Consider the following 12,332-nt stretch of genomic DNA (forward strand, 5'->3'; position numbering starts at 1 on the left):
ATTTGCACAGTTTTATCCTATTTCAGTGTCACTTATTAGGTTATATTTTAAGTATTCTAGGATAAAATGGGTATAGCTTAATGACCAAGAGTAATTTTATCATCAGCTCATGAGGTGGATTGGTGAATAAGTCTGAATTCAACAACCATTTGGTACATGCTGTGGGGCAGACAGAGATTATGATTTAAAGAGATGAAGGGATTACATTTTGGAAACAAACCTGATTGTTTCCTTTTAGAATCATAATTACAGTATCAAGCAAACAAATTTTAATGAAGAATTAATTCTACATTTGCAGCTCACAGCAATATGAAATGGTCAATGTATGAACTTCTGAATCTGATACAATCTGGCAAAAGAAAAAAAAATTGCAAGGGTATAAACTAAGAGGTGACACTTTGACATTGAGTAATGTGTAAAACTGACGACTCAAAGCTATTCATGTGTCGAGGATGGGTTTCTTCTAAAATTCTTGCTATCCTTTTTCTTTGAGTCACTTCTAGGAGTAAGGAACTGAATTAAATTACGTGTAAGAAACTTGTTCACACAATTCATTAGTGACAACAACCCAATATATTTTAAAAGCTCATATTAAATTCAAGAAGGCATATATCCAGCTGTGGTCAAGCCCTCAGAATTGTGCAACATGTCTATGCCTGAAATTGGAGATGGATAATTTCAGGGCATTCCAAATGGTTTTGTATGACCTGGCAGTCAGTTAACCCGGATAACATCCAAAACTCTAGGCATCCAACTGAGATCCTGCTCCTGTCTGGCTCTGCTCTTAGCTTTACATTCCAATATTAACTCACTTCCCTTAACTACTGCTGTTGCTTTTATTGCTGAAGTTTCTGATTTCTCAGTAGTTGGGTCTTTCATCTCCAGTCAAGACTTCCATGAACCATTCCTATGAAAACCATATTTTCTTAAATTATTTCTTTTATTTAATGTATATAATTATCTTCCTGCATGTACACCTGTGCACCATGTGCATGCCTGGTATCCATGGAAGTCAGAAGAGAGTATCAGATCCCCGAAATGGGAGACACAAATTATTCTGAGGCACTATGTGCCAGGAACTGCGCATGTACCTTATATAAGAGCAACAAATGTTTTTAACTTCCCAGTCATCTCTGAGAATCTACTGTCTCATGGAGATCTTAACTCCCATGTGTCTGAAATTGCTCTCTTCTATTTATAAAGGAAAAATTAGCATTAGGGTCTTACTGAATGCTTACACTGTGTTCTAGATATTCTTCTTTTGCATTTTTTTTTCATTTCCAACAAACATCTAAGAAAACTAAAGGGTCCCAGTAAATACTTAAAAACCTACTTTGAAACAAGTTCTTAGAAAATGAAAAAAAAAAGATGACAGCAAGATTAGTGGAGGATTTCCTTTCATTCTCCAAAGAACCTAGGTTATTGTGCAAGTGTTTCTTGAGCAAACTCTCTTTTCCTTCATTGAGCTCTTGCCTTGGAGATAACCTGTAGAGTACTTGGAGATTACTTTCTGTAGAACATTATTATTTGCTGTCCTGGCACTCAGGAAAAATTCTGCCACTAATGACTGATAATAAGCAGAGCATAAATCAACATAAAAATTGAACCCCTCTTCCCCTTGTATTTACAATCCCTGCTTATTATCATTTTTACATTTTCAATCATATCAGTTTTACATTTTCAATCCTGAAAGTCCCTTTAAGAAATGCTTTATGTAAAGAATTTAAATCCCACTGAGCATGGGAATCCCAATGGAGGAGTTGGGGGAAGGACTGAAGGAGCTGAAGGGATTTGCAACCCCATGGGAAAAACAACAAAATCAACAACCCAGACCCCCAAGAGCTCTCAATGACTAAACTACCAACCAAAGAGTATATATACATGGAGGTGAAGACCCCCAATCTTGGGAGACCCTTACTCAAGTCTCGGGAAGTCGCGACCACCCACAAACTCAAAGACAACATACCTGGATGCAATCAGCAGAGGTTTACTAGGGAAGAAAGCTGGCAGCCAGCAGCCAAACTGCACACTCATGCAGGAGTAGAGTTTGACCAAGCCAGCCAGTCTGAGGAGGGTTTTTAAAGGAGTAAACCACAAACCAGGGGAGTGGGAAGTGGGGTGAGGGGTTGTCAAGGATACATAACATAAAAATAGTGGAACATTTCAGAGGAACCCACCCTAAATGATTTAGAGTCATGTGAAAATCACTCTGCACACTCATTCTTCTCAAAAATGTAGTTTTGCCATGTCACTGTGCCCTACCCTGTCATTACCAACTATTTCAGGTTAACTATTTTTCACTTGTTCCGGCTATAGTCCCACCTAGATGACTTGCATCTTTCTCTGTGGTCAGGAATGTGTCTTCTTGCTTTGGGCTTTTCCCACCCACAGGTGGGTCTACTCCCTGAGGCTTAAGGAATGTAATCCAGCAAGTGTCCTCTGATTCAGGGATAATGTCCACCCAGAATGTGTCTCAGGGCAGTGAAGGCCTGAAATTTTATTTTCAGTTCTGAGTTCTGGAACTTGCACTCTTTCTGCTCAGGTCTAAGGGCAAAGAAAAAGCCTGCATATTTTTCACAAAGTGGTCTTTATAATTTTTCACTCTACAGAAGGAATCCATGGCTACATCTATATGTGTGGCTGAGGAGAGCCTTGTCTGGCATCAATGAGAGGGGAAGCCCTGGGTCCTGTGAAGACTTGATGCCCAGCATAGAGGAATGATAGGGCAGTGGGGCAGGAATTGGTAGGTGGGTGGGGGAGCACCCTTGTGGAGGCAGAAGGAGGGGTGGAGGAGGGGATTTTCACTGGTGGGAGGGGAATAGGAAGGGGGATACCATTTGAAATGTGAATAAAGAAAATAACCAATAAAAATGTAAATCCCATATAACAGACAGAATTTTAATATGAAGCAATGATTTTCATTATTTGTAAGTTGAGGAAATTTTTACACTTTGTTTTTTTGTAAATGCTGAGACCACAATTTCATTTTCTCATTAGATTTCCAAATACATTCAATAACACAAATATTTTATAAATGGCACATATTTAAGCAGGATGTGAATTTCTTCAATCGCTGTATTTCAGAAAATAGAAGCAGAATGGTTGAGAGTTCAAGGTTACCCTGAAGTACATAGCAAGACCATGATTTTTTGTTGTTGCTGTTGTTGTTGTTTAATAAGAAACTGAAACCATCATGATGTTGTGTCATACTGTGATTAGGCAAGTTCTTCTACCATCATATAAGGTAGGCCTCAGCATTTGGTTTGGCTGTAGACAGATCAGTAATAATTTCACAGCCTCTAGACCAAAAATTGAGTTGGAAATTGATTATATGTATCATGTGTAATAAGATCATATTGACAACGTGCCATATTCATTGATAAATAACAGAAATACTTTCTCTTCTGAATTTAATTTTGTTTATATAAATTGCTTTGTTGTACTGTGTATCAAAATAGAGGAAAGGAAACTTAGTAGGGGGGGTGACTACAAGTATGAATGAAGAATTTCCATGTAACTATTATAGTCAGACTAAAGGCTAAATATTTTCAACAGCTTGAATGATGCAGAATTTTAATCCATTTTAGATGTTCAAATCGATGCACAGACAATAGAATTTAGAATTGCCAGAGGACAATTTGTATTTGCAAATTAGTTTTTTTTGCCTTTCTTTTCCTATGCCTCGCTAGTCACATTATTTCTTGTATTTACAGGACAGTTGCAAAGCAATTAAAACAGATCTGTATGTAAATTCACATTAAATAATGCAAAATGCTTATAGAAGTAGAACTTGTTGAAGCTATCATATATGCAAGAAAGAGGAGATGGGAAATTAGAAGGGAAGGAGATGCTGCATGACTTTGAAAAGCTAAGGTAGACTAACGAGCTAAGCCAAGGTATAGTTAATGCTGGAGACTTATGTTCTATACATAAAGACTGTATTCATTCCATTTAATTTAATTCACATCTACATGGATGTAAGCCTAACGTTTAAATAAAATAATCAACATAATTGGTTCTTGGTGAACTGGCTTTTTATGCATGTATGAGGTAAAATAACAATGCTATTTACTGATAAATGCTAGCCAACAGATTTTCAGATTAATAAGTCATTATGGATAGTTCCTTGATGCTGTTAAAACTCAGTTCTGGAGACTGGTCTGAAAAATTATCAGCCTTTCTAAAAAAATACATATATATCTATCACTCTGTCTCTCTCTCTCTCTATCTATCTCTCTATCTCTAGCTCAATATGTAATATAATTATATGCATCCTATATTATAATATATGTAATATATAATATATCATATACAATATATTATATATTATACATAATATTATGTGTATCTTATAATTGGATATTATATTATTTAACTTATATATTATATTATAGTCTATAAGACCATCTTATGGCTTTGCCATCCTTAGTTTACATATGGTGATATGGGATATGTTCCTGGCTTATAAAAGTATGCCCTATTAATTACGAAGGGTATGCATTATAAGAACAAGACAAAGAATCAGTGTTAGAGAAGACAATGTGGTAGTGAATTAAGAAAAGCAAGCAGTATGATGATGAAGCAGAAACAGAAATGATAACCCATCAATGAAAACAAACAAGTGAGGCTGCATTTAATGACACAGTGAGCCAAAAGCCAAGGAATATAGGCAGTCTCTAGAAACTGAGAATGGACAAATATTTCTCTGTAGAGATTATGATGAAGTACAGCCCTGACAGTATGAGTGCTTTTCTTTCTTTCTTTCTTTCTTTCTTTCTTTCTTTCTTTCTTTCTTTTCTTTTCTTTTCTTTACCTTTTTCTTTCTTTTTTTATTTATTTCACAGCTTCAATACTAAACTATAATGAATTTCTCTTGCTTTAAACAACAAATTTGTAGTATTTTTTAAAATATAAGAGCAATAATAAGCCAATTATGAGTTCTCTAAAGCTTAGGAATATTTAGGTAAAAGAGCATCCTTATGAGATAGAGCTTTGTATATTTGAGGAAATGAAATAAAGCTGACATAGCTGAAACATAGTAATACAGGACTGATGGAATATAAAAGGTGAAATTTATAAAATTGTAAGGGAAGAAAACTTTAAAACTGTAAAAAAAAAAAGATCTATAAAAACCTCTATTTTAAAACATTGTTTTATGAGTTAAGATATAAGACAAGTTTCTAAAACCAGGACTATTGCTTTTTTTCATTGTCATTACAAAATATCAAATGGAGATGATGTAAAGTATCATAAAGTATTTTGGCTCATGGTTTTAGAAAGCTCAGCCCATCATGATCACATGCAGTTTCTGGGCCAATGGTGAGGCAGAGCATGATAGTGATGGGAACATAACAATTGAGGCTGTTTAACCTCATGGAAGAAAAGAAAGTGATTCAGGCATATCTAGGCCAGGACAAAATACAATCTACAAGCACACAGTGACTCTAGTTCCTCTAGTTAGACCCCTGTGGGGCTGTTAGCTTGCATGTGGGCACTGGTGTGGGTCCTGTTGGGCAAGTTGTGGTTCCCTGTGTCTGCCACCCTGGGTGGCTCAAGGAGGGATGGCTCCAGGGAGCCGAAGTGTGAAAATTTGACTGATCTCCTTCCACGTAGCAATGGGTGGACACTGGGCTAAGAAGCAGCTTGGGGGCCGCCCAGGCGTGGAGAGGTCTCACTCTAATGGTCCCTCAGGGGCAGGGCTTCTGGTCTCTGTCCTGGGGCTCCCATTAGATTAGGTGGCTCAATACTTGAAAGAATCCTCCACCCACGGCTCTCCACAGCAGGACCCCAAAACACAAGGAAGTCCATGGCTTTATAAGATTTATTTTCATAGCAGAATGTAGATGAATCTGGCTGCATCCCTCTGTTTGTCGAGGAGGGCCTAACTTAAAATAGGGAGGGAGGAGGATCTTGGAAAGAATGCTTAATTGGCTATGCCCTCTGGCCTTCATGTATCTCATTAATATAGAAATCTCTTGAGGCTGAGGCCTGCAGTCACGCCCTTTACCTGTGGAGGGGCTGGTAGGGGCATTGTCCTACATGACTGAAAGGTGCAGATTAATGACTGTCTTTGGCCATGTGTCAGGAGCCTGGGGTCTGGGAGGGAGTGAGGCAAGATATATGCCACCCCCTGCCTGTTTGGTCTCTGGCTATCTCTAGCCAGTGTTCTACCAGAAGCCAAGCCATCCTTTTATGGTCCCACAGACCCCACCTTTGATATTCTCAAAAATAAAAAAAAAAATTTTTTTTTTTTACATTTTTGAGACAGGGTTTCTCTGTATAGCCCTGGCTGTCCTGGAACTCACTCTGTAGACCAGGCTGGCCTTGAACTCAGAAATCTTCCTGCCTCTGACTCCCAAGTGCTGGGATTAAAGGCATGTACCACCACTGCCCGGCCCAAACTTTCTTTTTTAATAGTTCTACTAGTTGAGGTAATAAGAATGCCTTGTGGTGTCATTTCAGATTCAAACCATAAGAATATGTATCCCATTAATAATAGATCTTTTAAATAACCAAGATGTAAAGCATACAAATTTGATCAGAATACAATGCATTTATCTATTCAATCGGGTACAAAATATATGTTGTTTATTTTTCAAGAAATGATTGATGCACAGGAGGTCAGAGCTGGAGCTGATGATTCATGTAACATTCATGAGAAATGTTACAATTGCTTACTTATTTATTTTTATTTTGTTTATGTGTTTGTGTATGCCACATATGTGTAGTGGCTTCTGTAGGCCATAAAAGGTCATCAGATTCCCTAGAACTGGAGTAATAGGTAGAAATGACCTGCCCAGTTTCAGATGCTGGAAACTGAACTAGGGTAATTATGAAATGAGCAGGTTGTACTTTGAACCGTTGAGAGAGACACTGCTCCACACCCATCCTCTTATCCTTGTAATTTCTGTGTCAGGATATCTCATTTTTACCCATATATAGATGTTGGCACAATATCTCAATAAAATGTTTGATTATTTAAGGAGAACTTATTATATTTATTTTAGCTTAAGGTGTTAGTAGGATTATATAAACCTACTAATTGAATATAGGGAACCAGACTTAGTATGAAGAAGGGAGACAAGCTCAGAGAACTTCTTTAGAAGAGTAATAAGAGATGGTAACAAGTTAAATGGGCATTGTATTTTTCAATCTACAAGCATACACTTTTCTGTGGCTTATGTATAAAAGTGCCTAAATTTCCATGGCATTGTCCTATGTTGAGGTTTTGTCTTTTACTGTCTATTTTAATTTTAAATGTGGGCACCCAAACCCTGGAATCTGCACATAGCCCCTGGGACTCTGCCTCCAATTTAATTGTGATCGGTGAATCAAGAGGCCGACAGACAATAGATGGAGAGAAGAAACATAGGTGGAGGGAAGGCTTAGAAGAGAGATGATGGAAGGGAGAGAAAGGAAGCCACCATGGAAATAAAAAAAAATGTACAGGAAAGAGAGAGCCATGGTGGGGTAAGAGTAAAGAAAATATTTTTTTGTGGGCTGGCCAATTTAAAGCTAAGATCAGCCCAGATGAAGCATAGTAAATAGTAAGTAATAATTCGGTGTTATCAATAGGGAAACAAATTCTAACAACATGGCGGGTAGAAAATTGTCCAGCTATTGTGCTACTTAAGGCACATTTAAAAATCTAAAGGCTGGGAAAAAAGGCTGTCTATGTGTCTTTCATCCAGGAACATAAATAGTCTAATGCAGTTAGAGACCCTGCATTGGGACTTATTAATATTTTTTAACTACAGTCTTATGTTCTCATAAACTTCTTCAGGAACTGGAGTGAGATCTCATAGCACATTGAGTCATTTTTCTTCAAACTAAAATAAGAAGTTTTTCAATAGAAACTCCCAGAAAAGGTGTAAATATTAGAAAAATGTTTTATATGATAAATATATAAAAACACACTGCCTCATGTTGCTTCATGCTAAGGCATTCAGCAATCCTTTATCTAGTGAATATAGCAATAAGTAAACTGATGTCTGAAGTGTCTATGTTTGGTAGAGGACAGGGGTGTAGATTTTCAGTCTTGAAGATATGAGTTTCTCTGATTTTTGGAATATTGGAGGTGTAAATTGTGCAACTTCTATACAAAATAATTGGATCCCTACCATTTCTGTTTATATTAAGTCATGCTAACATTCATGAACAGTAACTCTTCCACCTACAAGTTGAAGTAATCAATTTCTGTTATGGCCTGCTGCTTTGGTCATCAAGTGATTGTAAATTTTCTAATTTTCATATTGGCATTCCTTTAATGGAATGGATAAAATTACAACTCTCCACAGATTCATCTGCAACTGCTAGTTCCACAATACATCAGTCAGATGGAAAGGCAAGGGGCAGGAACAAAGAAGACATTATTAGAAAATCTCATCAAAGATTTTCTAATAATCATAGAGAACTCTGGTCCAACACATCATGCTGAGAAGATGAATTAGAAATGGTTTATGAAGAGAGTTTGGGTGCATTCTTTGCATATCTCACAATGGATGATTGGTAATCACAGACATGGAATTCCTTCTCCTGGAAGTTGGGTAGGTGGTGTGCATCTGCTTCTAAGTCCTTCATTACAAGTTGATTTTCAGTGCAGTGAATCTTAAAGATCACATTCATTTTTCTCATTGTAGCCCTGTTGCTTATTAAGGTTTTCATCTTCACTTCCTGATTGGTGACTAGTTTAAAGGTGAGAAGCTGCCCTGAGGCCTTGGAGATAATCTCCAAACACACTATAATCATAAAGACAAAAGATACCACATAACAGCAAAATCCCTACACTCGTACTAACAGGTTACCCCCAACAATTTATAGAGATATCTAGAATTCAACACCTCGTAAATACACCCAAAATCTTATAAAAGTGAAAATCTTCAAGGAAAAATAATTTATGCTATAAAATTTACTATTTAGAAAGATAACAAGACACTGAGATATAGACTTACTACCAGTGGTCCATGAGATAAAATCTACTGTGTAACACCCACTCGACTGCCACAAGGATACTTGCTCTCAACCTCTCCTCTGGGAATGAGCCTACTCTTTTCCTTACAGTCTATGTCAATATATTTTTTTTATTTTACTGTTTGGGACTTTGGTAAATTTATTCCCTGTCTCATTACCAGCCTTCCATGTTCAATGTTACAAGGCAGCAATGTGAAAAGACATAAAAAATACATTCGTCACTTAATTTTTTGGTGGAAACATGGGTTAGGTAAGACAAAACATGCAGTCGTAGTACAGAGACACCTTTCTTATTAACAGCAGCTGAGCATCATTGATAGTTAACCAACAGTTCCTGACTGGATTCTTTCCCTAAAAAGTATACCACTCTACCTCAGATGTCATTTGTTCTTAGTTCATGAACACTACTGAGATTTTCCTTGTACCATGAACATTGGCCCTAACCGAAGGATATTGAAAATACCTCTGTTTCCCCAAGGGAAGTTAAAACAGAGGGTTTAAGGCTTTTTGAATGGTGCATATGTGATTATTTTCAAGCTCTTGACTGGCAGTTTCTTTTACTTATGTTTGAAAGCATACTCACAGATATGGCTTTCAGATTGACACAGAATCTGTGTCATCCAAGGGAGGAAAAAACCAAAAACCACCTCTCGCCTACAATTTCCCCTTTGTTGTCTGTTGGGAACTTCAAGTGTTGACATCTGAAAGCTGAAACATGCACTTAGGGAGGTTGTGTCTGTGCCTTTCAATCCTGCTCAGGAGACTGCAGAGGCAGATGGCAGAAATCTCTAGTGTCTAAATAGTGTTTCATAGCAGTTCACATTTTGTCAATTGCAAACAAGATGAAGTGGGGGAAAAGTGTACCACTTCAAATTAAAAAAAGAAAAAATCCATTTTTAACAGGGCCCTAAAAAACTATGTGGTTTGGGGCATTGGTCAAATAGTCAGTCTTTCACAAGTGTCAATATCCTCATTAGTACAATAAGATATCTTAAAGGCCCCAAAGATGTCAAGGTTTATATCCCAATGATCTGAATCTATAGTTTTAGTTGTTCTTAGTGAGGAGTGTGTTCTTATATGAGGGACTCCCTGAGCGCTCATACAAAGTATCTGCTGGGTTAAAGTCCCAATCTCAAATTTGCCTTTCCCTGGTTTCAAAACTTAGTCTCTGTTGCCACAAATTTAAAAATCAAAATTTTAACTGGAGAAACACGTTATCTATCTCAGAAGGTTTTTGAGAAAATTAGAAACAAAACAATATGTCAAATGAATAGCTCAGGAATCTGGCAGGGTGGCACCATAAGTTAATGTAACATCCCCCCCAACAAACACAGAAATACATCTGTAGACATGTTGGATGATATGAAGTGTCACTCCCCAAAATGTAAATGACTAGATGAGGTGAATAGCAAATTAAATCCTTAGGAAGCATATGCAAAAAAAGCATGAAGCATATGAATTAGAATTATGATCAAGCTAAGAGCAATTTATTCATATAAAAAAATAAAAGAGAAAGTGGTTTTGGTTGTGGAAGATGTTAAGGAGGAAGAGGAAGAGAAATGAGAAGTTAAAGAAGAACTTGTCTTATGGATGAAGCAGTTATATTTGTTTTTACACTTAATGTTGAGAACTTTTAATCACTTTGCTTGGAGAATTTTTATACAAAACATACAGGAAGATGGCAAGGAAAATCTGTCGGTTTCTTTTAGAGTAACAAAGTTCATGCACACACACACACACACACACACACACACACACACACACTTTTATACATATACATAAAAGTCACTTGAGAAACTGAGTGGGTTTATCCTTCATACAGGCCAAATGTATGCTCCCCATATGGCCCAGGATGCAGAAGTTAAGAAATTAGCATAAAGCCTACTCCTGGAAGAACGACAATTCTAGAATTCCTAACAAAGAAAAATATAACTTCTTTGAAGTTTGTTCTTACAAGCAAAGTTAGGTTGCATTCACAGAAAAAGTGCTGCATATTTGAGCACAGAACTTTGCATTATGTAACAATCAAGGTAACAATGCCATGAGTGATAATAAACAAACACAACATATTAGAGGATTAACATCTCAAGGATATTGGATAATGGGTATACACACACACACACACACACACACACACACACACACACACACATTGTGATTCAGTCTTAAATACATGGGCATATAAGTCATAAAACTGATTCAAAAAGTTCCTGTCAAAAATGAACAAAAATAAATGCACAAAAAATAAACTAGGGAATAAATCTAATGAAAGAGAAAAAATTATAACAGGATATATATTTGTGAAGCTATATTCAGTATGGAATATTTAAGTAGAGCACAGAAAAAAATGAAAAAGTATTGTTAAAAGAATTGAAGAACAAAGGATCCAGCTTACATAGCAGAAGGTGTCAGTAGAGATTATTGTAAAAAGTAATCAAATATAATGTTCATAGTGACCTCACAATAATGAAAATCTTTCAAATACAGTGGCTATTATTTTTCAGCCTTAATGATATTAAAGGAATTAACAATCTATAAATTCCAATCTGAATGTTTATAAAAAATAAAACCCACCATAGGTAGGGTAGGGGAGGAAAATACAGAACCTTTCTTTCCATAAATGTTAAAAATCATTTTATATAAAGGATAAGGCATTAGAGGTAAAAGCTACTCTTGCCATTAGACAAAGACTTCTTTTTTAGTTGTTCATACTATTTTATAATCCCACTTAGAAACTCAGAAGTCAATACATAGAAATAGAATTTTATACTTTCATTTACACTTGGAAAGTACAGAAACTTCAGAGTGATGTGCTTGTGGGTCACACTGATACCAGCCAGTCATGACCCCAGCATCCCAACCCAGCTAAACTTTTTTCCATCCTGTATTCCCATGACTTCCAAGTCACTTGACTGATTTCTCACTACAGATATCATCCAGTGAACTAGGCATCATAGTAAAGCAGACATTTACCATATGTCTTAGTGTTCCACTCCTATGAATAGACACAATTACTACGGCACTCTTACAAAGGAAAACATTTAAGTTGGGGCTTGCATTTAATTTAGAGGTTTAGCCCATTATCATCATAGCAGGGAGCATAGCAGCACACAGGCAGTCATGGTGCTGGGGATGTGGCTGGGAAATTTACACCTTCACATTCATCCTCAGGCAGCTGGGAGAGAGATAGACAGAAAGAGAGAGAGAGAGAGCGAGAGAGAGAGAGAGCGAGAGAGAGAGAGAGAGAGAAACAGCGAGAGGCAAGCAATCAAACAAAAATTAAGTAAGTATATATATATGTGTGTGTGTGTGTGTGTGTGTGTGTGTATTATCACTGCTAATGATATTCTGCTATACTTAAT

The sequence above is a fragment of the Arvicanthis niloticus genome, chromosome 18 (genome assembly GCF_011762505.2).
Source record: "Arvicanthis niloticus isolate mArvNil1 chromosome 18, mArvNil1.pat.X, whole genome shotgun sequence".
Classification (NCBI taxonomy): Eukaryota; Metazoa; Chordata; class Mammalia; order Rodentia; family Muridae; genus Arvicanthis; species Arvicanthis niloticus.